Source organism: Lycorma delicatula, chromosome 1 (genome assembly GCF_047948215.1).
Source record: "Lycorma delicatula isolate Av1 chromosome 1, ASM4794821v1, whole genome shotgun sequence".
In the NCBI taxonomy this organism is placed as follows: domain Eukaryota; kingdom Metazoa; phylum Arthropoda; class Insecta; order Hemiptera; family Fulgoridae; genus Lycorma; species Lycorma delicatula.
This window is the reverse complement of record NC_134455.1, coordinates 398,110,951-398,138,181: the sequence shown is the minus strand read 5'-3', so window position 1 is coordinate 398,138,181 and position 27,231 is coordinate 398,110,951. Positions and strand designations below refer to the sequence as shown.

The window sequence follows — 27,231 nt, the reverse complement described above, 5'->3', positions numbered from 1 at the left end:
ATAGGGACAAAGGAAGCAATTTTAGGCCTCAGATTAATAGTAGAAGGAAGATTAAAGAAAAACAAACCAACAAACATACTTGGCGTTTATAGAGCTAGAAAAGGCATTCGATATCGTAGACTGGAATAAAATGATAAGCATTTTAAAAAAATTAGGGTTCAAATACAGAGATAGAAGAACAATTGCTAACATGTACAGGAACGAAACAGCAACAGTAACAATTGAAGAACATAAGAAAGAAGCCGTAATAAGAAAGGGAGTCCGACAAGGATGTTCCCTATCTTCGTTACTTTTTAATCTTAACATGGAACTAGCAGTTAATGATGTTAAAGAACAATTTAGATTCGGAGTAACAGTACAAGGTGAAAAAATAAAGATGCTACGATTTGCTGATGATATAGTAATTCTAGCCGAGAGTAAAAAGGATTTAGAAGGAACAATGAACGGCATAGATGAAGTCCTACGCAAAAACTATCGCATGAAAATAAACAAGAACAAAACAAAAGTAATGAAATGTAGTAGAAATAACAAAGATGGACCGCTGAATGTGAAAATAGGAGGAGAAAAGATTATGGAGGTAGAAGAATTTTGTTATTTGGGAAGTAAAATTACTAATGATGGACGAAGCAGGAGCGATATAAAATGCCGAATAGCACAAGCTAAACGAGCCTTCAGTAAGAAATATAATTTGTTTACATCATAAATGAATTTAAATGTCAGGAAAAGATTTTTGAAAGTGTATGTTTGGAGTGTCGCTTTATACGGAAGTGAAACTTGGACGATCGGAGTATCTGAGAAGAAAAGATTAGAAGCTTTTGAAATGCGGTGCTATAGGAGAATGTTAAAAATCAGATGGGTGGATAAAGTGACAAATGAAGAGGTATTGCGGCAAATAGATGAAGAAAGAAGCGTTTGGAAAAATATAGTTAAAAGAAGAGACAGACTTATAGGCCACATACTAAGGCATCCTGGAATAGTCGCTTTAATATTGGAAGGACAGGTAGAAGGAAAAAATTGTGTAGGCAGGCCACGTTTGGAATATGTAAAACAAATTGTTAGGGATATAGGATGTAGAGGGTATACTGAAATGAAACGACTAGCACTAGATAGGGAATCTTGGAGAGCTGCATCAAACCAGTCAAATGACTGAAGACATAAAAAAAAAAGCGGTAAGAGTCTTATATTCCTTAAACTATAGATGCCGGTTGAACAAAGCAACGGAATCAAGGAACTACCACACGGTCCGACAATGTGGCACACGCCACATTGACTCGCCGCTTATGAATGGCCAATTTTGCCCTGGACCTCTAAGTTCCAGGGTTGCCTGAGTTCTGGCCCCTCCAAGAATTGGTTAACTAAATATTTTCATTACTTTTAATTTTAAAATTTAATAATTATTACATTTATTTATTGGTTATTTATTAGATATTTATATAATTTATTTTTTACTTTTCAGTGCAATTTTATATTTGTTAATATATTATATTTTTTTGTTTAAAATTCTCAATTTGATTTAATTCTTATCGTTTACTTTTTAGAGGGTTTTTCTAATTTGTTTCCTTTTTTTAATTAATATTAATATTAGTTAAATAAAAGCTTTTTATTTTTTAGTCTTAATGAACAATAAACTTTTTACATCCAAAAAAAAAATATTCTTAATAATATTTATATGTGAATGTTATTGTTTGTTCATTAAGACTAAAAAGTAAAAATATTCATTTTTACTCATCGAAGTTACATACGTGTACCAAATTTCAATCATTTTCATACGATAAATCAAAAGATATAGATAGAAATTGCAAGATTTGATTATAACTAAAGCGAGTTAAATAAAAGCTTATAATAATAACAATAACAACAAATATCGGAAGTTATTAATGAAATAAAATTTTATGTACCTTTAAAAATGTGTATATGTAATTTAATAGGCATACAAGGAGGAAGTCATGGATGTCCAACTCGGATATTTTATCTAGCAATTAAAAAATATATATATATATAAAATTTCATAGTTACTCCATTTTACTTTACCCTTTTTATTGTGCACTTACACTGTAAGAAAATCATGTATATAAATTTTCATTAATTTATTTTCAATTTTTGCCGGGCGTTAATTATGAATCATTCACGATGTTTTATAGAATATAAATTTAAAACTTGATAAAAATTAAAATAGAATTCATTGTCATGTAGTTTATATATATATATATATATATATATATATATATATATATATATATGTTGCGGTCTATTTAATAATGTGTATCTAGTTTTCCTTGATTAAAGGACAAGGACCTCTCGATTTAAAAAAAATAACTTTATAACACACCAAGAAATAAACAGGAAATAGAATTAATTTTAAATTAAGTCGTCGAATGATTATCATTCGTTCTTTTTTTCTACTTAAATATGTTAACGGTATTTAATTACAATTAAATGTGACTACATACCGTGGATTCCCAAACTTTTTCACCCACCGACCACCCGTTGAAAATCAAAATTTTTCTAGCGCCCCCAAAATTTTTAAACATACCATCTGTTAAAAATCATAACAATTGCGGGTTTTAAGATGACCTCTTAAAGACAACAATTTCAGTAATTGTTTTTAAACGTGACATATCCTATTTCTGAGTTGAAACTCAGAACTCTAGTGGTGAACTCGTCATCACAAATCAACTTATTTCGAAGTAGAGAGTACTAAGGTCCCAATCCTAATAAAGGCAGATACTTTTATACGAATTTGAATACAAGATCGTGGATACCGGTGTTCTTTGGTGGTTTCTATCTTTTTCCTGTTTAGCATCCGGTAACTACCGTTCAGATAATACTTCAGAGGATGATATGTATGAGTATAAATGAAGTGTACTCTTGTACAGTATCAATTAGACCATTCCTGAGATGTGTGGTTAATTGAAACCCGACCACCAAAGAACACCGGTATCCACGATCTAGTATTCAAATCCGTGTAAAAATAACTGGCTTTACTAGGACTTGAACGCTGGAACTCTCGACTTCCAAATCAGCTGATTTGGGAAGACGCGTTCACCACTAGACCAACCCGGGTGGGTTTCTTTGGTGGTTGGGTTTCAATTAACCACACAACTCAGGAATGGTCGACATAAGACTGTAAAAGACTACAATTCATTTACACTCATACATACTATCCTCTGAAGTAATACTTGACGGTGATTCCCATAGGCTAAACGGGAGAAAAAAAGTACTAAGCTCAGTACCAACCCCACCCGGTTGGTTTAGTGGTGAACGCGTCTTCTCAAATCAACCGATTTGGAAGTCGAGAGTTCCGGTGTTCAAGTCTAAAGTCACTTATTTTTACACGGATTGAATACTGGATAGTGGATACCGGTGTTCGTTGGTAGTTGGAATTCAATTAATTACACTTCTCAGTATTGGTCGAACTGAGACTGTACAAGACTACACTTCATTTACACTCATACATATCATCCCTCTGAAGTATTATCTGAACGGTAATTTCCAGAAGATAAACAGAAAAAAATATACAAAGTTACTAAATATAAAAAAAAGTAATTTTCGGCACGCCGAAAATGGTTCCACATGGTTGCATGTGGAAAAAAGTTTCACGTGTTTAGCATACGACAAACCATTTTGACACTTTCAGTCGATTGCAACCAAAAGGGGAGATGAACAACTAGATGTTACAACAGTCCTAAATCCAAAATTTCAACATCCTGCCGCTAATCGGTTCAGAGTTATGCGAGATACATACGTACAGACGGTACGCCGAAACTAATAAAAATAAATTCAAAGATGGTCAAAATGGATATTTCCGTTGAAATCTGAAAACTGACATTTTTTGCGATCACAATACATCATTTAGTTCGTAAAAGGAAGTAAAAAAACCTGTTATTTTTAAACAGTCCGTTGGATTTCATTTCTTCTTCCTTTATACAAAGTATATAACAGAATGTATTAACATGCCACGTGTTCTCCAACCACGTTAATTTGAACCAATATCTGTTTCGGTTCCGCCTGGCAGCTGATGAGCTGTGCGTCTCTGTTGAGGTCCAGTCAAATGAACACCTGATGTTTGACTGCCTTTCTCTTGAGGCGAAATGGAAAATTGGACACTCACAAGCGGCGAATCAATGTGGCGTGATCCGCACTATCGGAACGTATGGATGTTCCTTGATGCGGTTGCTTTGTTCAACCGACATCAGTAGTTTACTTAAGGGAAAGACTCCTAACGTACTGCTGTGCGAAGCTAATCTTGAGATATATGGCTGAACACCAGCCAATTAGGGCTCCAAGCGCTTTAATATGGTGGAAAGATACTTTCTGGCATTCAGCGACCTAGGCGTGACAGCGAATTGGTGTCTAGACAAAGTAAATTTTAATTTATGAATGTCATATATATTTTTAATAGTTAACGGGGTGCGCCTACCCATTTTAGTAAATATATGACAAGTGAGCGGTTAGGACACGTAAGCCGGTGGTGAATGGCACCCCGCATAGTCCACTCACGTTGGGTTAGGTAAGCTCTAGGAGCTATTTAGAATACGCGTTAACTTGTTTCGAGGCTCAGTAACCGTTTCTGGAATGGAATGGAATGCAAAGTTGGCGGGAGTTTATTACTCCCTACTTTATCGCAGAACCTGGACAGACTCCCTTGCTGCTGGATGATTCTAATCGGGCTTGGTTTTTAAAAGGGTTATTTTATATCTCGGATCTAATTTTTCAAGTTTTGTGTATTATTATTTTAGTGAATTTAAGACGGATTTAATTGCATTCCAATCCGTTGTTGAACCAGCGTTATCGAACCCATTTCATGGGCCGACCGCGGAAGGCTAGGCTTATAAAGCCTGTCCTCCCGACGTAATTCCCCTTCAGACCGTCCACTGAAGTCCTTTCGGTGCTAACTCTTAATAGGCTATCAGGAATACGCCACAACGGGGCACTAGCTATAAGGAAAGAGCAATGCGTCCCCTTTTCCGGAAGAGTCGCAATTGCTGGGTTATTTTATCTTTCTTGTAAGTATTGAAAAGGAGAGGTTGTGTAGAAGCTCTTCATCCGCTTCTGGTATGGCTGCCCTCCAGGACGCTAACCGTTTCTGGCGCAGACATTCGGTTTTATACTTTAGGGCGAACAAATGGGATGGTCGCGGGAGAAATGCCAAGCAAACCAAAACCAAAAAAAAGCTTGTCAAATCCATTCGGATATACCGTCCTAAAATTGTTTTTTACATTTTAGTGCGTTAAATTTACGAGTCTTGCTCTTTCTATATTTGTGATTGTTTTTCTATATAAAATAATGAAATATTAACTAAAATTAGGAACCGGAATATACCGATCACTAGCGGAAAATCCCGATTCGTTAATATATCAATATCTAGAGTTAAATTTCTAATTTAACTTTCGTTATATCAATTTTCATCATTAAAAAAAAAAAAATTTTTACACAAGAGATAATCAATTTTTGACACCTAATAATCCCATTCCAAGACGCCGCCCGCCATACGTACAGGCATACATAGTACATACATACATAGTGCATGCATACATACGTAGTACAGTCAATTTGTCATCAAAATAGACTGTATTTGAAAATCCTTACCTACCGATTGATCTTTTGTCCATGCGTTTTGGGTTATGAGGGAAGCTTAACTCCAGATTTTTAACATCACCCTCCCATAGATTTTTGAAAAACTCAAAATTTTTTTGAAATGCGTTTTTCTCTGAATCTATGCATTTTTGAGAAAAGTTTTTCATACAAAAAATGTAGAGAACATTCTCCTCTACAATTAATGTGTTTGAAGTTATGCCGTATAATTTGAAATTGAAATACTTGCGCGCGCGCAAGAGAGAGAGAAAGTGCGTGAGCGTGTCGTTCTCTTACACTCCCCCTCTCCCTCCTATCTCTCTCTCTCTCTCTACATATATATATATATATATAGTAGATAGCTAGATAGTAGATAGGGACAGCGAGAATCTCGTTAATCCATTCATGCGCGTCACTAATTGGATGACGAGGCATTTGGCTACCCTGCTGAGACCCCAAGCACAAGGCAAGGGAGCCAGGACTTCCCCCGAATTTACCCCGTAACAGGGAAGGGTCGATGCATTTTTGAGAAAAGGTTTTCATACAAAAAATGTAGAGGACATTCTCCTCTACAATTAATGTGTTTGAAGTTATGTCGTATAATTTGAAATTGAATCACTAGGTGGCGCTAGGTGGTTGTAATAAACGTTGTAAACGAGTAGACCGGTTTCGAACACGTGCCCAATCCACAACATTTTCATACTTTCACAAGCTACAGCTCCAAAACGGTAAGTCGTACAAGAAAATTGTTTAAATAAAAGTCTGTTTTTTTTTTAGATTAATAACTTTACCAAATGCAATACAGACGAAAAACAATTTTTTCCGGTGAAAAAAACACGTTTTTTACAACTTCAGTGCCACCTAGTGATTCAATTTCAAATTATACGGCATAACTTGAAATACATTAATTGTAGAGGAGAATGTCCTCTACATTTTTTGTTTGAAAAACTTTTCTCTAAAATGCATAGATTCGGAGAAAAACGCATTTCAAAAACTTTTTGAGTTTTTCAAAAATCTATGGGAGGGGATGTTAAAAATCTGGAGGTAAGCTTCCCTCATCACCCCTAACATATGGAAAAAAAAATCAATCGGTAGGTAAGGATTTTCAAATAAAAATACAAATTGACTGTACTAAAGTGCCTAGCAGTTGAGGCGTACCGTCGGCACGCCCCAGCAACAAATGTCTAACTAAACACAGTGATGAAATATAAGATTATTTTAAGAGAAAGATAGGTGGAAATTATTTTAAGCGAATTCAAAGTCAAAGTTATTTTAAGAGAAAGTTTAAATGGTTGCTTAAAATAATTAATTTACTTCTTTTTTGAACCCATTTATTTAATTTTTTCAGATGTTTTATTTTCAATTTTGAATTCCTTTTCAAATTCGCGTAAAGCCTCTTTCGAAACGTAATTGTTAAACATAAAATAAATTGAAAGTCTTAACAAAAAAAAAATAGCGCCTAAATATTACAACAAAGCACTCAATAGATTAAAAAAAAAATATATATATATATGCATTTATATTTATATGACTATATTATTCAATATTATCACTGCATGTTAGTGCTTTTTATTTTATTTTATTTTTTTTATAAATACAACAATATTTTATCAAAAACATATATTTCTTCTTACGTCATAAAGAGATTACGTTTAAAGTGGGAAGACCTTACGCTGTTACACAATTGTTAAACGAATGCATGCATATATAATCTCTGAATAAATTATATACTGTAACATTTATAATTGCTCATGAAATTAACGAATGGCCTTTAACAATAGCCTACTTATAAAATTTTGCAAAGTTCATTTCATTTCACGAATCGTTATTTAATTCTAGTCTTTTCAAATCAATCTATAGCTTAATAAGCTAATTAAAATGATAATAATATATCTAAGGTGGCTTACTTAAAACCCGCTTTCCTCCGATTTTCATCTTACATTTTTTTTTAGAATTTTTTAAAAGATTTATGCAAGTTTTAGGCAACAATTCATTGTTTATCGTATATTCCTTCAGTATTTTTCATTAAAAAATTTTCATTTACCGTTTTATCAGGATTTAATGTAAATATAAATATAATATTGTCGATTAAATATTTTTTATTTATAAAAAAATAAGTTTGCTATTAAAAAAAGCATTGCGAGTGAAACTATATTGTGGGCGAAGTCGCGACGGGGTACGCTAGTTTAAAATATAACTACAGAAAATATCGAAATGTTGAGTAAAAAAATCCGACTTCCATTTGGATTTCACTTAAAAAATTACCCATTATTAAATTACCCAGGAAAAAAAATCAAAATTTTTAATAAAATGTTTTGGTAGATAGAATATCAAAAAATCTGACAACAGAAATGTAGAACTTTCCCATCACACGGCTTTTTTCCTGATGCACGGCTTTCGTATAGGTGATTCAGGAGGATAGAGCAATACTTTGACAACTCATTCTAGAGGCTAAAAATAAGAAAAAAGTTCATATAAACATAGCTCCGAAAACGCTTCGTTAGCGAGTTACAGACACGTAAGTTCGACATGTTTAAAAATTTAATTGTTTTCTGTTGACATTATTTACATCAATCTTCTTACAATTAAATTCTCTACAATTTATGTTTAAAAAATGTACGATTTGTTGCCAATTTAACAACGTTATTGTACGTCAAACGTAAAAAAATGTGTTTTTTGACCCTATTTTTGGCGTTTTACATAGAATATCTTAGAAACTAAGAGAAATACAGTTCTGAGACCTATTTTGTTCGATTTCCCAGCTCAATAACTATAAGAAACAATTAAATCTGCCCCTTAATTGACCTTCCCAGAATTTCAGAAAGCCTTAATTTACCCGGAGGAACTGAAACTCTTTCACGGGCGAAACCTTTCACTCTGTATAACTCGCTAACGAAGCGTTTTCGGACCTATATTTATATGAACTTTTTTCTTATTTTTAGCCTCTAGAATGAGTTGTCAAAGTATTGCCCTATCCTCTTGAATCATTCTGTATACTACTTAATTTAAAATATTTATAATTTTAACTTTAACTTTAATAGTTTTTACTTCCTAGTACGAAGTAAAGCAAGTATTGTGATCGCGAAAAATTTCGGTTTTCAGATTTCAATGGAAATATCAATTTTCACCATCCCTGAATCTATTTTGACTAGTTTCGGCGTGAATTCTGTACGTACGTATGTATAACTCAAAAACGATTTGCCGTAGTTGCCGTAGGATGTTGAAATTTTGGATTATGGACTAACGAATCGGGATTTTCCGCTAATGATCGGTACATTCCGGTGTTAAGCTAAAGAGTATCACACATACAAATGTCGTTTAGTACGGTAGAATATTATTAAATAAAATATAAAATAATTATTATATAAATAATAAAATAAATAAAATATAATATAAAATATTCTTGAAAGCGAAATATAATTCGCTTTCAAGATTATTAAAAGCGAAATAACAAAAATCAAGATCGTTAACCCCGTTTCCTTTAGCGGTGTTTCTTATTTCACAGGCTCATTACTCAACATGACACAGAACAATTGGCAGACAGACTTAATAATCCAGCCGCGAAACTGTTCCTACAACATCCTGTCCATGCTACCGATTTGTTCTGTGATAATTTAATTGGAAAAGGTCTATACAACGACTAGCTTCATATTTGGAGGCCATTAATCGATTCATTATCTGTAACTTGCCCTTTAACTGTAGCTCACAGATTAAAATATTTTTATTATCTCATTAAAAAAACTGAAATTAATTTAATTTATCTGGTGTAATAAAACATTAACATGTTCTACGTATTCTTCGTATCTGGTTGGAATTAAAATTAATAAATCACATTAATACAGGTTAAATCATTAAAATTAATTATGAAATAAAAATGTAAGCAAGAGTTAAAATTTCACCTAAATATTTTTAAACGGTAGTATGACGTAAAAAACAATTTTTTTAAAGACAAATGCTGTTGGATTTGCGATTTTGTGTCTATTAAATTCAGTAATCAGTTAAATAAAAGAAATAACGTTACGCGCGGTTATTACTGTTACCCAAACACACGGACGGGGCGCGCACGCGCGCGCGCACACACATACGCACACACACACACACACACACACACACACGCACACACACAGAGAGAGAGAGAGAGAGTGAGAGAGAGAGAGATTGAGTGAGAGAGAGAGAGAGAGGGAGAGAAATTGAGTGTGAGAGAGAGAGAGAGAGAAATTGAGTGTGAGAGAGAGATTGAGTGAGAGAGAGAGAGAGAGTGAGAAAGTGAGAGAGAGATTGAGTGAGAGAGAAATTGAGTGTGAGAGAGAGAGGGAGAGAGAGAGATAGAGAGATTGAGAGAGAGAGAGAGAGAGAGAGAGTGTGAGAGAGTGAGAGAGAGATTGAGTGAGAGAGAAATTGAGTGTGAGAGAGAGAGGGAGAGAGAGAGTGAGAGAGAGAGATTGAGTGAGAGAGACAGAGAGAGAGAGAGAGAAATTGAGTGAGAGAGAGAGAGAGAAATTGAGTGAGAGAGAGAGAGAAATTGAGTGAGAGAGAGAGAGAGTGAGAGAGAGAGTGAGAGAGAGATTGAATGAGAGAGAGAGAGAGTGAGAAAGAGAGAGAGAGAGATTGAGTGAGAGAGAGAGAGAGATTGAGTGAGAGATTGAGTGAGAGAGAGTGAGAGAGAGAGAAATTGAGTGAGAGAGAGAGAGAGAGAGAGATTGAGTGACAGAGAGAGAGAGAGAGAGAGAGGGAGATTGAGTGAGAGTGCAAAAATTAACAAATTTACTATACAATTAAACAAAGAACACTGGGAAAGTATCTTCATTTCAAAACGTAACTGTCTTTACCTCAACCGATACATGGTATAAAATTAGATTTATTTAAAAAAAATAAATCTAAATTCTAAAAATAAATAGAATTTTAATTATCTAGATAATCGAAAATTCAAAATTTTATAAAAAAAAAAAATAATTTAAGCGCATCATATTTCAAGTAAATAAAAGTATAAAGTATAAAAGTTTAAGTATGTTCAGTATACGATAAGCCCCACCTTCTTACAATTCCAGCAGCATTTTGGTCATCCCTTTGCCGTAAGGTTGATCATATCAAAAAGTGTTTCACACAAAAGTTTAGAAGAATAACGACCGCTTTAAACCGATTCGATACTGTGTCTAATTAAGGGTGGTATGAAATGTTTTTTGTCTTGGAAATCCTATTTTTTTCACTCCCTAAGGCAATGGTTGGTGATATCAAAAATCTTTAGTTAGATAAGTTTTAGGTTCTTATCCAAAAAATAGTAGGAACTTTAAACGAATTCGATATTTTACTTTTTAAGAAAGTTATAGCGATATTTTCTCTTTTCAAAAAAGCCCCCATTTCCACTCCCATGTTCCGATTTTGAACGTTAACGAACTGGACCGAGATTTTGGGGCGAATTATTTTTAAGGAACAATTTTAAATTGATTGGTGCAAAATTACGGCATTTATCGTGTCCACAAGAAATTTAAATATATATATAAACGTTTGAACTGACGCTGGTTTTGTGATGTGGGGGAAGTGAAACGCGATGTTGAAAATCCGTAAGTCGAATCATGGTACCCATTACAATAATAGGTAGCTTTGTTATAAAATCTATCTATAAAAGAAGGGAGATGAAATCTCATTCGAACCGATTTAACTTCCATTTATATAAGATCAAAATATTTCATTAATTAAAATTTTATTTGGTCCTAACTTTGGAACCGATGAAAATAAGTACCGCTTATCGTTGAAACGTTCTAAATGAGGACTTATTACTACAGTTAAGAAAAAAACCCGAAATCCAAATGTTTTGTGAATTTCGGGCTTTTTTATGACACTTTCGGTCCATTCGATTGCAATCAAAAGGGAAGATGCACAACTAGATGTTAAAAGTCCTAAATCCAAAATGTCATCCTACGACTAATCGTTTTTGAGTTATACGATATACAAACGTACATACATAACGCCGAAACTAGTCGAAATGGATTCAGGGATAATAAAAATGGATATTTCCGTTGAAATCTGAAAACTGAAATTTTTCGGGAACACAAATATTCATATAAATCAAGAATTTAAATAAAAACTGTGGTTAAAACCGTACATCGATCTGAATGGAAATTTTAAATTAACGCTTATACGGTGATATTAAGCCAAAAAAAAAACCCCGAATCAGAAAAAGATCATTTATTTTATTGTATAGTAACAACAGGTTTATACCCGCTCACATTTACCGATGGATTATAATGAATTTTTTACCGTATGAAAAATGTCATGCTTGACCGGGATTCGAACCCGGGACCTCCGGATTAAATTAATGAAAATAATTTAAAAATATATAAAGTAACATTAAAACCCGAAGATATCCATTTTAAGATCTTCTGTATATTCATAAATAATAAATAAAAATAAAACTATGACTCATAAACATTTAAAATTATTTTTTCACTCCAAATCGATATAAAAATTTATATTCCATTATTTAAAAAATTTCCACGTTGCGGGGTTGAATTCATTAAAAAGAAATCTGACGTTCGTTGAATGATTCGTTGACGTCTATGTGAAATAATACTTTTTAACTGTTACAAAAGAAAGAAAAAAAAAAAAAAAGAAGAAAATTTACGATATCAACCTACATTCATTTATATTATGGGCAAGTGTGATTAATATATTAACTAATAAAGTTTATATAACAATTTAATAAATTGTAATATTTTAGAATGAGTATACATACGCGTATGTTAATTTTATATTTGCGTAGGTTCAGGTGATAAAATAGAAAGATTAATAAATCATTTACAACGATAATTCTGGTCAGCTAAAAAAGGAAATACCAACAACAAAAAAAAAAAAATACCACAATGACATCAACATAATGCCATATTAGTAACTAGTACAGTCAATTTGTATTTTTATTTGAAAATCCTTACCTACCGATTGATGTTTTTTCCATGCGTTTTGGGTGATGAGGGAAGCTTAACTCCAGATTTTTAACATCCCCTCCCATAGATTTTTGAAAAACTCAAAAAGTTTTTGAAATGCGTTTTTCTCTGAATCTATCCATTTTAGAGAAAAGTTTTACAAACAAAAAATATAGAGGAAATTCTCCTCTACAATTAATTACTTTGAAGTTATGCCGTATAATTTGAAATTGAAACACTAGGTGGCACTGAAGTTGTAAAAAACGTGTTTTTTTCACCGGAAAAAATTGTTTTTCGTCTGTATTGCATTTGGTAAAGTTATTAATCTAAAAAAAAAACAGACTTTTATTTAAACAATTTTCTTGTACGACTTACCGTTTTGGAGCTGTAGCTTGTGAAAGTATGAAAATGTTGTGGATTGGGCACGTGTTCGAAACCGGTCTACTCGTTTACAACGTTTTTTACAACCACCTAGTGATTCAATTTCAAATTGTACGGCATAACTTCAAACACATTAATTGTAGAGGAGAATGTCCTCTACATTTTTTGTATGAAAACCTTTTCTCAAAAATGCATAGACCCTTCCCTGTTACGGGGTAAATTCGGGGGAAGTCCTGGCTCCCTTGCCTTGTGCTTGGGGTGTCAGCAGGGTAGCCAAATGCCTCGTCATCCAATTAGTGACGCGCATGAATGGATTAACGAGATTCTCGCTGTCCCTATCTACTATCTAGCTATCTACTATATATATATATATATATATATATGTAGAGAGAGAGAGCGATAGGAGGGAGAGGGGGAGTGTAACAGAACGACACGCTCACGCACTTTCTCTCTCTCTTGCGCGCGCGCACATAGAACATTAACACGCGTAATGTTTCCATCCGGGATTTCGAGTTCCTTAGGTGTCAAAACGTCAAGATCCGGTAAAAACCATTTATGTACTTTCCCTTCTACAGTTATAGCTCTGCTACAGCGCTATCTAGACAGGAAAGTAAAAATTTATTGGTTGATATTATGGAATTTACTTCTTTGTAAGTATTATGATCACGAAAAATTTCGTTTTTCATATTTCAACGGAAATACACATTTTGACCATCCCTGAATCCATTTTGACTAGTTTCGGCGAGACGCCTGTAAGTACGTATGTATCTAGCATAATTAAAAAAAACGATTAGTCGTAGGATGTTGAAATTTTGGATTTAGGACACTTGTAACATCTAGTTGTTGTACATCTCCCTTTTGATTGCAATCGAGTGAACCAAAAGTGTTCAAAAAAACCAACTGAATTTAAGATTTTTTCTTGACTGCAGAAATAAGCCCTCATTGAGAGCTTTTCAACGATATTCATAAATTGTGCTTATTTTATTCGGTTCCAGAGTTATAGCCAAATAAAATTTTAATTAATGATATATTTGAATCTTACAAGGGGAAAACACATCGGTTCAAATCCGACTTCATCTCCTTTTTTTAAATTTATTTTTTACCTTTTTTTAATTTAAATATATTGAACTATTAATAATTATTAACCTCTGATTCTACAATATAATTTACGATAAATAATAATTCAATAAAAAAAACATGAAAAAATATCGGAAGTTATTAATGAAATAAAATTATATGTACTTTTAAAAATGTGTATATGCAAATTAATAGGCGTACAACGAAGTCACGTGATGTTCACATCATATTTTTTTACTTAAAAGAAAATATATAAAAAAAAGAAGATAAATATAAAATAAAATACAGAATTAATAATTTTCTAAAATAAATCTTAAATATTGGAATTTTAACGACTGTGGTAAACAGCGCGTGTAGTTACACGCGCGATAAATAACAAGTTTACGATTTGTTATTTATCATTTACTTTTATTTGTTATTCCATATTTTTATTATCGTTCAAAAAACATTTGTTCAATGTGTAAACAGATTAGAATGTACAACTTAACACGCAAATGAACTGAGTAAACATTTTAAGTATTAATATTAGTATAAAGGAAATGATATTCTATAAATACACCTACATATGTTATGTTACACCACATAACTTATCAACGAGCAGCTACAAATGTCATTTTCTCAAGTGCTTTTAAATATTTACTTCAAAATTACTTGACTTTTCTTTTTTTTTTAACATTGTTGAAAACTTGTTGAATGAAGGGTCCTGTTTAGTATATTATTTAAAAATATAACTGCTGTTAATACAAACATAGATAAACAAGATTTTTTTTTAAATTTAAATGTTTTCCTTAATTAGTAATAAAAAAAAAAAAAATCTTCATATTTATTGTAATTTTTTTTGTCTTCAGTCATTTGACTGGTTTGATGTTGCTCTCCAAGATTCCCTATCTAGTGCCAATCGTTTCATTTCGGTGTACCCCCCTACATCCTACATCCCTAACAATTTGTTTTACATATTCCAAACGTGGCCTGCCTACACAATTTTTCCCTTTTACCTGTGCCTTCAATGTTAAAGCGACTATTCCAGGGTGCCTTAATATGTGACCTCTCATTTTTTAACTATATTTTTTCCAAATGCTTCTTTCTTCATCAATTTGCCGCAACACCTCTTAATTTGTCACTTTATCCACCCACCTGATTTTTAAAATTCTCCTATGGCACCACATTTCAAAAGCTTCTAATCTTTTCTTTTGTGCTCCGATCGTCCAAGTTTCACTTCCATATAAAGCGACGCTCCAAAAATATACTTTCAAAAATCTTTTCCTGACGTTTAAATTCAATTTTGATGTAATAAAGTTATATTTCTGACTGAAGGCTCGTTTAGCTTGTGCTATTCGGCATTTTATATAGCTCCTGCTTCGTCCATCTTTAGTAATTGTACTTCCCAAATAACAAAATTCTTCTACCTCCATAATCTTTTCTCCTCCTATTTTCACATTCAGTGGTCCATCTTTGTTATTTCTACTACATTTCATTACTTTTGTTTTGTTCTTGTTTATTTTCACGCGATAGTTCTTGCGTAGGACTTCATCTGTGCCGTTCATTGTTTCTTCTAAATCCTTTTTACTCTCGGCTAGAATTACTATATCATCGGAAAATCGTAGCATCTTTATCTTTTCACCTTGTACTGTTACTCCGGATCTAAATTGTTCTTTAACATCATTAATTGCTAGTTCTGTGTAAAGATTAAAAAGTAACAGAGATAGGGAACATCCTTGCCCTTATTACGGCCTTTCATCCTTGCCTTTATTACGGCCCTTATTACATCCCTTTCTTATTAAGGCTTCTTTCTTATGTTCTTCAATTATTACTGTTGCTGTTTGGTTCCTGTACATGTTAGCAATTGTTCTTCTATCTCTGTATTTGAACCCTAATTTTTTTAAATGCTGAACATTTTATTCCAGTCTACGTTATCTATAAACGCCAAGTATGTTGGTTTGTTTTTCTTTAATCTTCCTTCTACTATTAATCTGAGGCCTAAAATTGCTTCCCTTGTCCCCATACTTTTCCTGAAACCAAATTGGTCTGCTCCTAAACACTTTCTCCACTCTCCTCTCAATTCTTCTGTATAAAATTCTAGTTAAGATTTTTGATGCATGACTAGTTAAACTAATTGTTCTGTATTCTTCACATTTATCTGCTCCTGCTTTCTTTGGTATCATGACTATGATACTCATTTTAAAGTCTGACGGAACTTCCCCTATTTCGTAAATATTACATAATACGTTTATTCTGTTTGGAACATTATTTGTTACGCGTGGGACACCCCAGATATAGGAGGTCTTGCGATTGTAAGATTTTTTGTTTTTTTTTCCAGTTTATCTTCCGGGAATCACCGTCAAGTTTACTTCAGATGATGACATGTATGAATGTAAATGAAGTGTGGTCTTTTACAGTCTCAGTTCGATCATTCCTGAGATGTGTGGTTAATTGAAACCCAACCACCAAAGACACCATTATCCACGATCTAGTATTCAAATCCGTATAAAAGTAACTGGCTATACTAGGATTTGAACGTTGGAACTCTCGACTTCGAAATCAGCTGATTTGCGAAGATCCGTTCACCACCGGACCGACTAAACACAGATACGAAATGTAAAACTTTTACAGTACTGAAAAAACAACTAAACGGCTTTCATATTCCTTCCACCGACTAATCCAGAAAAGGGAACGAACAAGGAACGTTCCGTACACACGCAGAGTAAAAAAACTACCTTCCACCAGCACGCCAGAGTCGGCACTGCGGGAGCGCCAATGCTCTCTCTCCCTCCCTCACAGCCTCGCGTGCAGCTTCCTATATGCGCATGCACACAACAGCCAAAAATCACGCCGTGGGCCTGTTAAGCGCACAGTTAGAATGATTTATGTATCTTTTTCATAAACTGGCGGATTGCTTTTGACATTAAGCTTAAACGATTATATATTGTACAAGTATAAAGAAAGAATTCAAGAAAAGAAGGACTCCTTATATTAAATATTATCGATAATCCCTAGTGGAAATAGGGGTGCTGCAGTTCCACAGTGCCAATACACGAGCCGCACTGTTAGGTTTCTATTAAAATCACACGGCGTTGTAAGGGCAATCTATTAATTAGAATTAATATCTACCTGTCTGTTAGATCATTACAACTGAACCTCTCAACCCAATTTGATAGACTCACAAGAAGGTTCTATCTTAACCCCGGTTGCGTTTAAAGCGATTAAAAAAACTCAAAAATAATTCCAGGAATTCAAAAACTGAGAACTTTTAAAATTTGAAAGTTCTCGGATCGATCGATCTTATTTACTCCCTTGTAATCATACAAGGAAGTATTTTAATCGCAAAAAAATTCGGTTTTCATATTTCAACGGAAATATCCATTTTGACCATCCATGAATCCATTTTGACTAGTTACGGCGTGACGTACGTATGTATTTATCTCGCATACCTCTAAAACTATTAGCCGTAGGATGTTGATACTTTGGATTTAAGACTGTTGTAACTAGACTAGTTGTGCACCTCCCCTTTTGATTGCAATCGACTGAACCAAAAAAAAAAAACCACAAACTCCAAAAGAATTTGGATTTTGGACTTTTTCTTTAGTGCAGTAATAAGCCCTCATTGAGAGCTTTTAAACGATATATCAGTACTTATTTTCATCGGTTCTAGAGTTATAGCCAAATAAAATTTTAATTAATGAAATATTTTAATCTTACAAGAAGGCACATCGGTTCGAATCAGACTTCATCTCCTTTTTTTTATTAATTTAAATATATTGATTTATTAATAATTATTAACCTCTGATTCTACAATATAATTTACGACAAATAATAATTCAATAATAACAATAAAAAAAAAAATATGAAAAAATATCAGAAGTAATTAATGAAATAAAATTTTAAGTACTTTTAAAAATGTGTATATATAATTTAATAGGCGTACAAGGAAGTCATGTCTATATCAGTTTTTATTTTGGTAAATGTTTGAAGTACAACATAAACTGTCGATTCGTATATTTTGAACTCATCAGATCTCCGTTTCACTAAATTTGGGACGGGAAGTTTTCAAAACTAAAATTAAAAAACTACTTAACCGATCAATTAGGATCACACAAAAAATTCGTCCCCCAATAATATTTTTCCCTGAACATCAACTTCAACAATAACATTTTTACGAATCTGTAGCAATATTTGGACTCGAGGTAAGTGATAATCCGTGCGAAGCTAGGAACACAGCTATAATTAATATCATAGCAGTGAAATTTTAATATCATTATTACTGGAATCAATATTTACATGGGAATATACCGGTATGCTTGACATTTCTCCCGCCACCACCCCATTCGGTTACCCTAAAGCATAATACCGAATGTCTGTGCCACAAACGGCTACTGAGCCTCGAAACAGTTTAGCGACCAGTATCCTAAATAGCTCCTAGAGCTTACATAACAACGTGAGAGGACTAAGCGCGTGGTGCCAAACACCACCGGCTTACGTGTCCCAACCGCTCACCTGTCATATATTTACTAAAATGGGTAGGCGCACCCCGTCAACTACTAAAAATATATATGACATCCATAAATTAAAATTTACTTTATCTAGACACCAATTCGCTGTCACGCCTAGGTCGCTGAATGCCAGAAAGAACCTTTCCACCATATTAACGCGCTTGGAGCCCAAATTGGCCGGTGGTCAGCCATATATCTCAAGATTAGCTTCCCACAGCAGTGCGTTAGGAGTCTTTCCCTTAAGTAAACTACTGATGTCGGTTGAACAAAGCAACCGCATCAAGGAACTCTCACACGGTCCAACAATGCGGCTCTTGCCACACTGACTCGCCTGTGAGTGGCCAATTTTCCTCTTAACCACTAAGTACCAGGGTGGTCCGGTCTCTGCCCCCCCCCCCCACCATCAAGAGCAGGGCAGTCAAACATCAGGTGTTCATTTGAATGCAGCTCATCAGCTGCAAGACGGAACCGACATGGTTGGTGAGCACGTGGGCACCCGTTGCCCTTAAAAACGAGCTTGACGCATATCATTCCCCCCCCCCCGCAGATCATGTATATACTTATACAAGGATCTTCCTTTAGTCGTGGCATCCCATTCCAGCTGCCATGCTTCCATCGCGAGATTCTTCCGCAGACGGGAGATGGGCAAATGAACGAAATTTGGATCCGCTTTATTGTGATCACCGTTCCGCTCCGATGCTGGCCCGGCTCGAAACCGCATCCCAAATACTTCGGTGGTAGCCTCGTAGAAGGTTGTTTTAAAAACCAGTGCATACGATTAAGGCTCTGCGCTAGGCACTCCTTAAATTTTGAACAAGTGCTCTCTATTCATATCCAATCTATGTACCCAAACGAACATATGGTAAATGTAGTGATTACATTAGAGAAATGTTTAACAAAACAATACGCACGCGCACAAACACACACACACACACACACATATATATATTTATATACATACACACACACACACATACACAACACAAAGAGAGGAAACATCCGTAGGCTTTATCCAGTGTATAAATTAACCATTAATATCTAAAATTTGTTTGGATACGTTGACCCGAAGATTATAATTATTTTGTCTGTTTTACTAGTGACGTTAAATGTACTATAATATTTAAATTATATTATCTAATTATAATAATCGGATAAAAGAAACAAAAGAAGTAGAATTAAAAATGTAGGAAATTAAAAAAAAAAATGGCTGAATACGTAACGGAAATGATCTAATATGAACTAATTTTTAAAATAAAAGGACGCGTACAATGGTTTAATTACAAGTTGTTTTTGAAACTTTTTGTTGTTTTACAATTCTAGGAAGAATTAATTATTAACAAGTATTTTGTTTACGCGTTACTTATATTGCGGTGCGCAGTTTATAAGTTGATATAGTCTACTTTAATTACGGATTATTATAAACAACAAAGTAAGATTATTTTTCATGTTTTAATTAGCAACAAAAAAAATTAATAACTTTATTCGTTTACTGTAAAATAAAAGAACCAAAAAAAAAAAAAAATAATCAAATAGAACAGCTGGAAACAGGATAATAAAAATTCTACACTTTATCCCATTCAAGGATACGGTACACGGTTTTTAAGCGAAATGTGTTTAAAAACCGTATTCTCTTTAACCGAATAAATAATAAAATGCCAATACAGATGATAGTTTTTAGTATTAGAATATGTAAAACAAATTGTTAAGAGATGTAGGACGTAGGGGGTATACTAAAATGCCACGACTAACACTAGATAGGGAATCTGGGAGAGCTGCAACAAACCAGTCAAATGACTGAAAAAAAAATACGTATTTGTTTCTGTGTACATAGAAATTTAAATTAAGCTCCGTTGGACTACAATGTTTTTAAGCAGACATTTTATTTAGTTATTATCTAATAATACAAAAATATTTCATGTGAATTGACATTTTATTATTTATTCGGTTAAACCGAATAGTGCATTGCGCTTAAAAACCGTGTACCATATTTTTGAACGTGTAGAATTAGATTATTATCCCTGCTTCCAGCTATTCTATTTGATTCAATTTTCTTCGGTTCTTTTATTTTACAGAAAATTTTAACCATGGCCTTGAAAAGGCCTAGAAAAACATTTTCTGGAACAGCACCTCAACTAATTTTAGCTACGAATCGCCACTGCCCCTTTTACGTCTGTTTACACAAAAATTTACACAAGTAGGAATCCAGTCGATTTCTATTTGCGCCAGATTCTTTCTTGTTGTTGCTCAGTGATGGATGCAGTATTTTATATCTTTAAAAAAAATAATGATGTATTACACTACTATTAAAACACGAGTAATATAAGGTACAGTGAAGTGAAATCGGTCTACAAGTGGTAGTCGTATATAATTAATCATTTCCGTGGGACCATTTATTGGAGTGAACTAGAATGTTAAGAGCAGTTCAGAGCGAATGATTGATAGCAATATGTACAGGAAACTAAAAACCTAATTTAATTTTTAATGAACTCAATTTTGGAGAAACTGAAATGTACTCTGCATTAAGCTACACATACTTAATTAATTCCAGTAAACACAGTAAATTGCAGCGTAGATGAAAAATATGATTTCCAGGAATAACTTACCGCAAACAAAACAGTTTCTAAGAAATTATTTTGTTTTAATGATAAATACTATCATTAAAAATGTTATTTTTTTTTATAAGACGAAATATGTTTTGTAGTACATATAAACAAATACGTCACGGGTTCAGTGGCGTGATGTTTACTACAATATTTTAAGCAGTCGGTTGTTCGGCTACGAATATAATACGAGATCAACATGTTGTGATGATTTTGTTTACATCTGAGTTGGCATTTACGCAAGAGAATAATATTACTTCCTATTGGAGAGTAAACAAGGTGTGTTTGATGAAATGAGATTTTTAATTGGCTAGTGGGGTAGAGGCGCGTCATTCAAGGTCTATAACGATTTAATCATCTGAACTGCACGCGGCGAGTTAGTTCAACGTTGTAATTTGTCCCGTACGTACGTCAACACAGCTGCTCTATACAGACTAATATTTTAATATTACAATAGTGGTGTACTGCAGGGTGTTGTGTCATTAATTATTTGTTAATTATATAATTATAGTTAACTGACCGAATCAGTAGTTTTTTGTTTCGTTTTTTTTTTCGACTAACTGAACAAAATGTATCAGTATTGTTCGGTGTAGTGGTGAAGGATAATTTATTTCGGCTGAAAAAACTAATGTAAGTGTTTGTTTCAATTTATTTATCTTAAAAAAATTAATTTTCTAGATATTTCAGATTAATATGAAGAAAAATCTTAATGTTTTACACTTTATTAATAGATTATAAATAATCAAAAATTAAATTTTCTTGTTAACATGTACTGCAATTAGATTGAGACGTAAACTGAATTACTGGTTATACTCAACGAGTAGATAGGTTTTTGATATTTTTAGAGTATTTAAAAAAATGATTATTACTTCATCTTAAACAGTACAGATTCCTTATGATAACTTAAATTATTGCAGTAGTTTTTTTAATTGATGATTTGTTTTGTTAGAATGACTTTTAACTTAACAGAATGAAATAACTGATCACGGTAAAATTGTAAACAACTTTCATGCCTCTTATACTAACCTAACCTAAAATATATGTTATACCACTTCATAGCAGAGCGGAAGTGATCGTATAGGTTTTGGGTTTGAAATTCCAAGTCAGCCTTGTATTTTATCGAATGCTAAAACATTCATCTAGCATCAAAAAATTCATTCTGATGCTTCTGTAATAAATAGATCGTTTTTAACTAATAAAAGCTAAGTAGCTGCTTTTGTAAATGGTATAAGCAAATTTCTGTTGGAAAGAAACTATACTGCCTAATCTAACTGATACAGTCCAGGTTAGTAAATCTGATGATTTAACCATTAAATTTTTTTGAGATGACAGGAATGGACTGTTTTAGTCATTTTGTCCTATTAGAATGGAAATTTGTAGTGTGTGAAAATGCCATGCCTGATCGGGATTCAAATCTGGGATGAAAGGCCGAGATGCTATCACTCTGTGACTGAGATCAGCACAATATATCTTATACGTGTTGAAAAGAAAAATTTTAAGTAAAATTCAAACCTAGGCCTTTAATTTTAATTTTTTCCTTATATTTTACCACCCAATTTTTGTTCAATAAACTTCTAAAATTATGTAACAAAAATGTAAGCAGTGTTCATTATTATTTGATCTAAATTGTTTTTCTAATAATAATTATTGTAATTTAAAATTACACTTTATATTTATATATATATATATACACATACTTTTTTCTTTAAATAAATAAAACACGTATTTTTGTTAATGTATCAAAGAATACTATAATGATTTGAATTCCTTTCTAACTTTCAGTGAGTTGCAAAGTTTGAAACAAAATAATTTTCTTTGTTCTTAAATTATTTAATTTATTAATAAATATTAGACGTGCCTGACATACATATTTACCCGTTTAAGATTGAAATTAAGAAGTTTATGATTAATCATTTTGCTCTTTCTTGATACTATATTAACTTTTTCTTCTGGATGTAAATATGTTTTTGGTTGTAAAAACAAACAAGCTTATTATTTTTTCTCAATTTTTACTTAGGGTTAATTTGTCATAAAAAATCTTATCTTTTCCAGGTTTTGTGTAATGAAATTTTATTTCTTTCATAAATATTTTAAAATAGTTATATATATATCTATGATTTTTCTGCTGTATTATCTTTTATAATAGAACAGTATTTCATAAATAAACTATCTTCAGTCAACTGGATTCAACCTGAATAAACTGGAAATGTCTGTTGTAAATCTAATCAATTAATAGTTTATGAATGGGTCTAACAAACTTCAGTGTTTACATTACTTAACAATGAAATTATTATTTTTGTCGTGTAACTTAACATAATAGAATAAATGCAAAGGTCATCTTTATTCAAGAAGAGTATATAATTTTTAAATACACTACGTAATTATAATTGTATAATAAATGTATTCTATTATTTATTCAAACTTTATTACATATTGTTTAAATTATATAATTGACGTGAACAAAATAATCAGAATTAAATAACACCATAATGAAATGGTTGCTGCCCTTCATAAAGTGACATTGATAACGCTCAAGGTCACATTAATTCTAATTTGTCTTATTTATTTTATCTTGTAATGCAAGTGGATAATCACATAAATTTTAAAATAGTCAAATGCTATAACCTATGTTTATTTCAATATAATAGAAAAGTAGTAATATAAAAAATATTTGAAATAAAAAAACTGATTTTTTTGTTGGAGGGAAACTAGAGAATTCAACTTCATGAATTCTTAAATTGGTTAACCTAATAAATGTAAAATAATTTACTTGAAATGTTAATTAATTTTAAACTTTTACTAGGGATTGAACCAAAGAGTTATTGTAAAATTATTTAATAGAAATTTCAATATTATTTTTACATATGATTTTCTTTTAATCTTGTTTTGCCTGATTTTGAGAGATTATGATAATTAGGCTGAATTATTGGAAAGATTTGATAATTTATTGTCTTTATTACCAAAATCAAAAAGTAAAATGGGTTGTAGTTAACCTCTACAGCTATATAAAATAAATGTGCACAAAAGAAAACACATTACAGTAAAAAAAAAAGAAAAGATTTTTCAATAAATAAAAGAAATAAACTAAAAATAATACAACTTAAAAGAAAATTTTAAATAATCTACTGTTTGACAACAGTAGAGTGAATTGAATATACAACAAAACAAGCTACACTCAAAAAAAAAAAAGAAAAAGATTAAAAATGAAATAGAATTAATTTGGAAATTTAAAATGATCAATAAGAAAATAAATAAATTTAGATTTTTTTTTTTTAAATAGAGAAAAATCTTTGAATAAAACAAAAGAGAAGTATAAAATGATGGAAAAACAAACTAAAATTAATGAAAGGGAAAAATCTTATAAACTCTGTTAAATATAAATGTGTCAGCAAATTCAATTCGGCAGTGTAAGCATTGATATTAAATAAAAAGTATTTTGAGGGGTTATATTTGATCAAGGGGTTAATTAAAAAAAAACAAAACATATATATATATATTATATTTAAGTTGAACATCCAAAATATAACTTTTAAAAAATATATGTAATGGAATTTACATTGCTTATATTATACTTTGCTTTGTTATTTAACAGGTTTGAGTATGGATTAGTATAGTATATCTTTGAATTAATTAAACATAGATCCAACAGTTGTCAAAAAAAAACATTTATTGAATTTAATTATACAGTATAAGAACGCAATACAGGTTTTAATTTATGCAAAAAAATTCTTCCATTAAAATACATGTTTACATACAAGGTACTTAAAAGCTGCTTTAGAAATAGTAGTCGAAATTTACAAAATCAGAGAAATGCATTGCTTTGTAATATTGATTTATTTTCCCTTACCTAGCCTGGGCAACACGCAAACAAATGTTACACTTCTACACAGAATAAAAATGCAAGAAATTTTTTAAAAAAGTAATCACCTTTTTCATTAGGAAGTGAAGATTTTTTGATAGAAATAATTATGAGTACATGATTTCTAAAAATAATTCTTGAGGATATGCCCACAAATTAAATTAGTCTTAAGGTTCTTCATGAATTCATATGCTAGTACTAGCAGTGATTTAGAGACTTAGTTTTGGATGCAATATGGTTAATTTTGGAAAAAAAACATAAATTTGTTTGTACACATGCATCCATGCCTGCTGTAAAGGTCATCTTTTACTTAAGATAGAATTTTTAAGTGTTATACTCAAAACATCTTTTTTTTATTTAATGAATGTAAGTGGCTTACTTAAATATTATAATAAATATAAAAAAATACTAATCATTCTATGTAATATTTATTTTAATGTAATAATCACAACCCCTAATATAAGGATGGCGGTAAGAAAACGGAACGTTACAAAATATCTTGTAACTTATGAAATTTGTGAGGTACAAGTACATTGTTTATGCATGAAATAATGCTCTATATTACGTAGTACAGAAACATTTTGACTATCTTTTTAACAATTTTATAACCTTTTTTTTTAGAAATGACATTTTTTTTATCATTGGTTAAAACTAAAGATTTTATAATAAATTTTTTGTTTCTACATAGGCTTATCCATACTACAGATGTAGGAGCAGATTATTCTTAACAAATTTAAAAAAAAATCGCGTAGATATCTCTCGTAGAAAAAGTTATAAGAATTTATTTATGGCAAAACATGAAAAAAATAAATTTGGAAAATTGAAAATAAACTTACACTTGTAGAATTGCCCAGCACCATATGTAATTCCTTCTTTCCTTCCTTTTTTTTAACTTCTCAAACCTTAGCTTTCTTCTTGTTTCTTGGTCTACGTGCTGAAAGCTCCATTCTTTTTTTTTTCTTTGGTCATCTCTGGTGTATTTTGTGTGACATCAGAAATAGGTGAGGTCTGCAAGTCTCTGAAGTTCTCAACTACTTAGCTAGGTCTAATATTAAGAGATTCATTTGATGGTCCTACTCGTTCATTTGAATGTAGTTTATTTGTTGTAATAACAAGGATTACTTAGTTAAATTTGAAGAACCTGCTTTTGATTCATCTATTTGCAACTTATTTTATTAGTATGCAAAACTTTGGACTGGCAGCTTTTGTGTAGCATTCTGGGTTTTAGCCCTTTTAAATATAGTAGTTTTTTTTACTTTTGGCATTTTAAATATTTAATAACATGCAGGAAATGATAAATAAGTAGAAATAAAATTATTGATAATTTACAGACCTAACCTCAAATACAACTAATGAACTAGGACTTACATAGTTATTTTCTCTGGAATATCATTTTAAAACACTATTACTGTAAAACACAAGGAATTCTAATTAATTTTATAAGAAAAACATCGATTTTCGCACTAACAACCATTAATGTATGTAAATATTTATCAATACTGTAAACTGAACATATGTTTTCATTTAAGCAAAAAATTACATAGGTCCAGTGCTGCTTCTAGTGAGTTAAAAATGTATAAAAAGCGGGAATTTTAAGCTTTTAAACAAGTCTAATGCACTTTTTACAACGTTTCAAAGACGAATTATTTCAAATTCAAAAAATAACATTTTTTTCGCAATATGACAAAATTTTTGATTCGACATCGTCGACGTTTTAAAATTTAATTTACGACCACTTCTAATGATCTTAAATAAGAAAGAAATATATATTTGAATTCAACATACTTTAAAGTATGGAAAATTGGAAAATATGTTTTATTTTTTCACCACTTTTTTTTAGTAGAGTACAGCCTTACCGGCTTTGCCTGAAAGGACCTATATTTTCCGAAAATTGGAAAATCTGTGTAACTAGTTGACCATTAAGTTTTATGGATAAGTTATCTTATAAGTATCATATTGGATAGGCTGCAAATAAAAAATATTTTGTGTGTGTAAGTTATGCCTAGTGAAGGTGTTATGGACAGATATTTTTATTAAAAGTGTTAACTGTTTTACAGATATTTGTAAAACGTTTGTTTTCACAGAAGCATATATTTCTGAGAATAATGATATTTAATTCTTAGATTTGTAGCTCTATTATGTGTAATTTGAGGGAAAAAACAAATCATTAATACATTGGTGAACAGATTAATCTGAACAGAGTATTTCTAGCAGAAAATTTTATTTTTAAAAGAAAAAATGTTTAATAGTCAAACTTATTCAAATTTAATAGGTTATGTGCCCTCATTTTTTTATCTCATTAATCGTTTTTGGCATTGATTCCACTAAGGTAG

The 27,231-nt window shown here is 31.8% G+C and overlaps 1 protein-coding gene across 4 annotated transcripts in view; it reads left to right on the top strand.

The window, feature by feature from the left end:
- Lpin (phosphatidate phosphatase LPIN) overlaps nucleotides 1–27,231 on the top strand; it is a 231,327-nt gene that overhangs the window by 42,668 nt on the left and 161,428 nt on the right. The window contains exon 1 of one of the 4 annotated variants that reach the window (XM_075353935.1): nucleotides 21,403–21,669. The exons of the other annotated variants lie outside the window; for them this stretch is intronic. The gene's annotated coding sequence lies outside the window, so the exon portion shown is untranslated. Of the gene's footprint in view, nucleotides 1–21,402; nucleotides 21,670–27,231 lie in introns of those variants that run through there. 4 annotated transcript variants of the gene reach the window in all.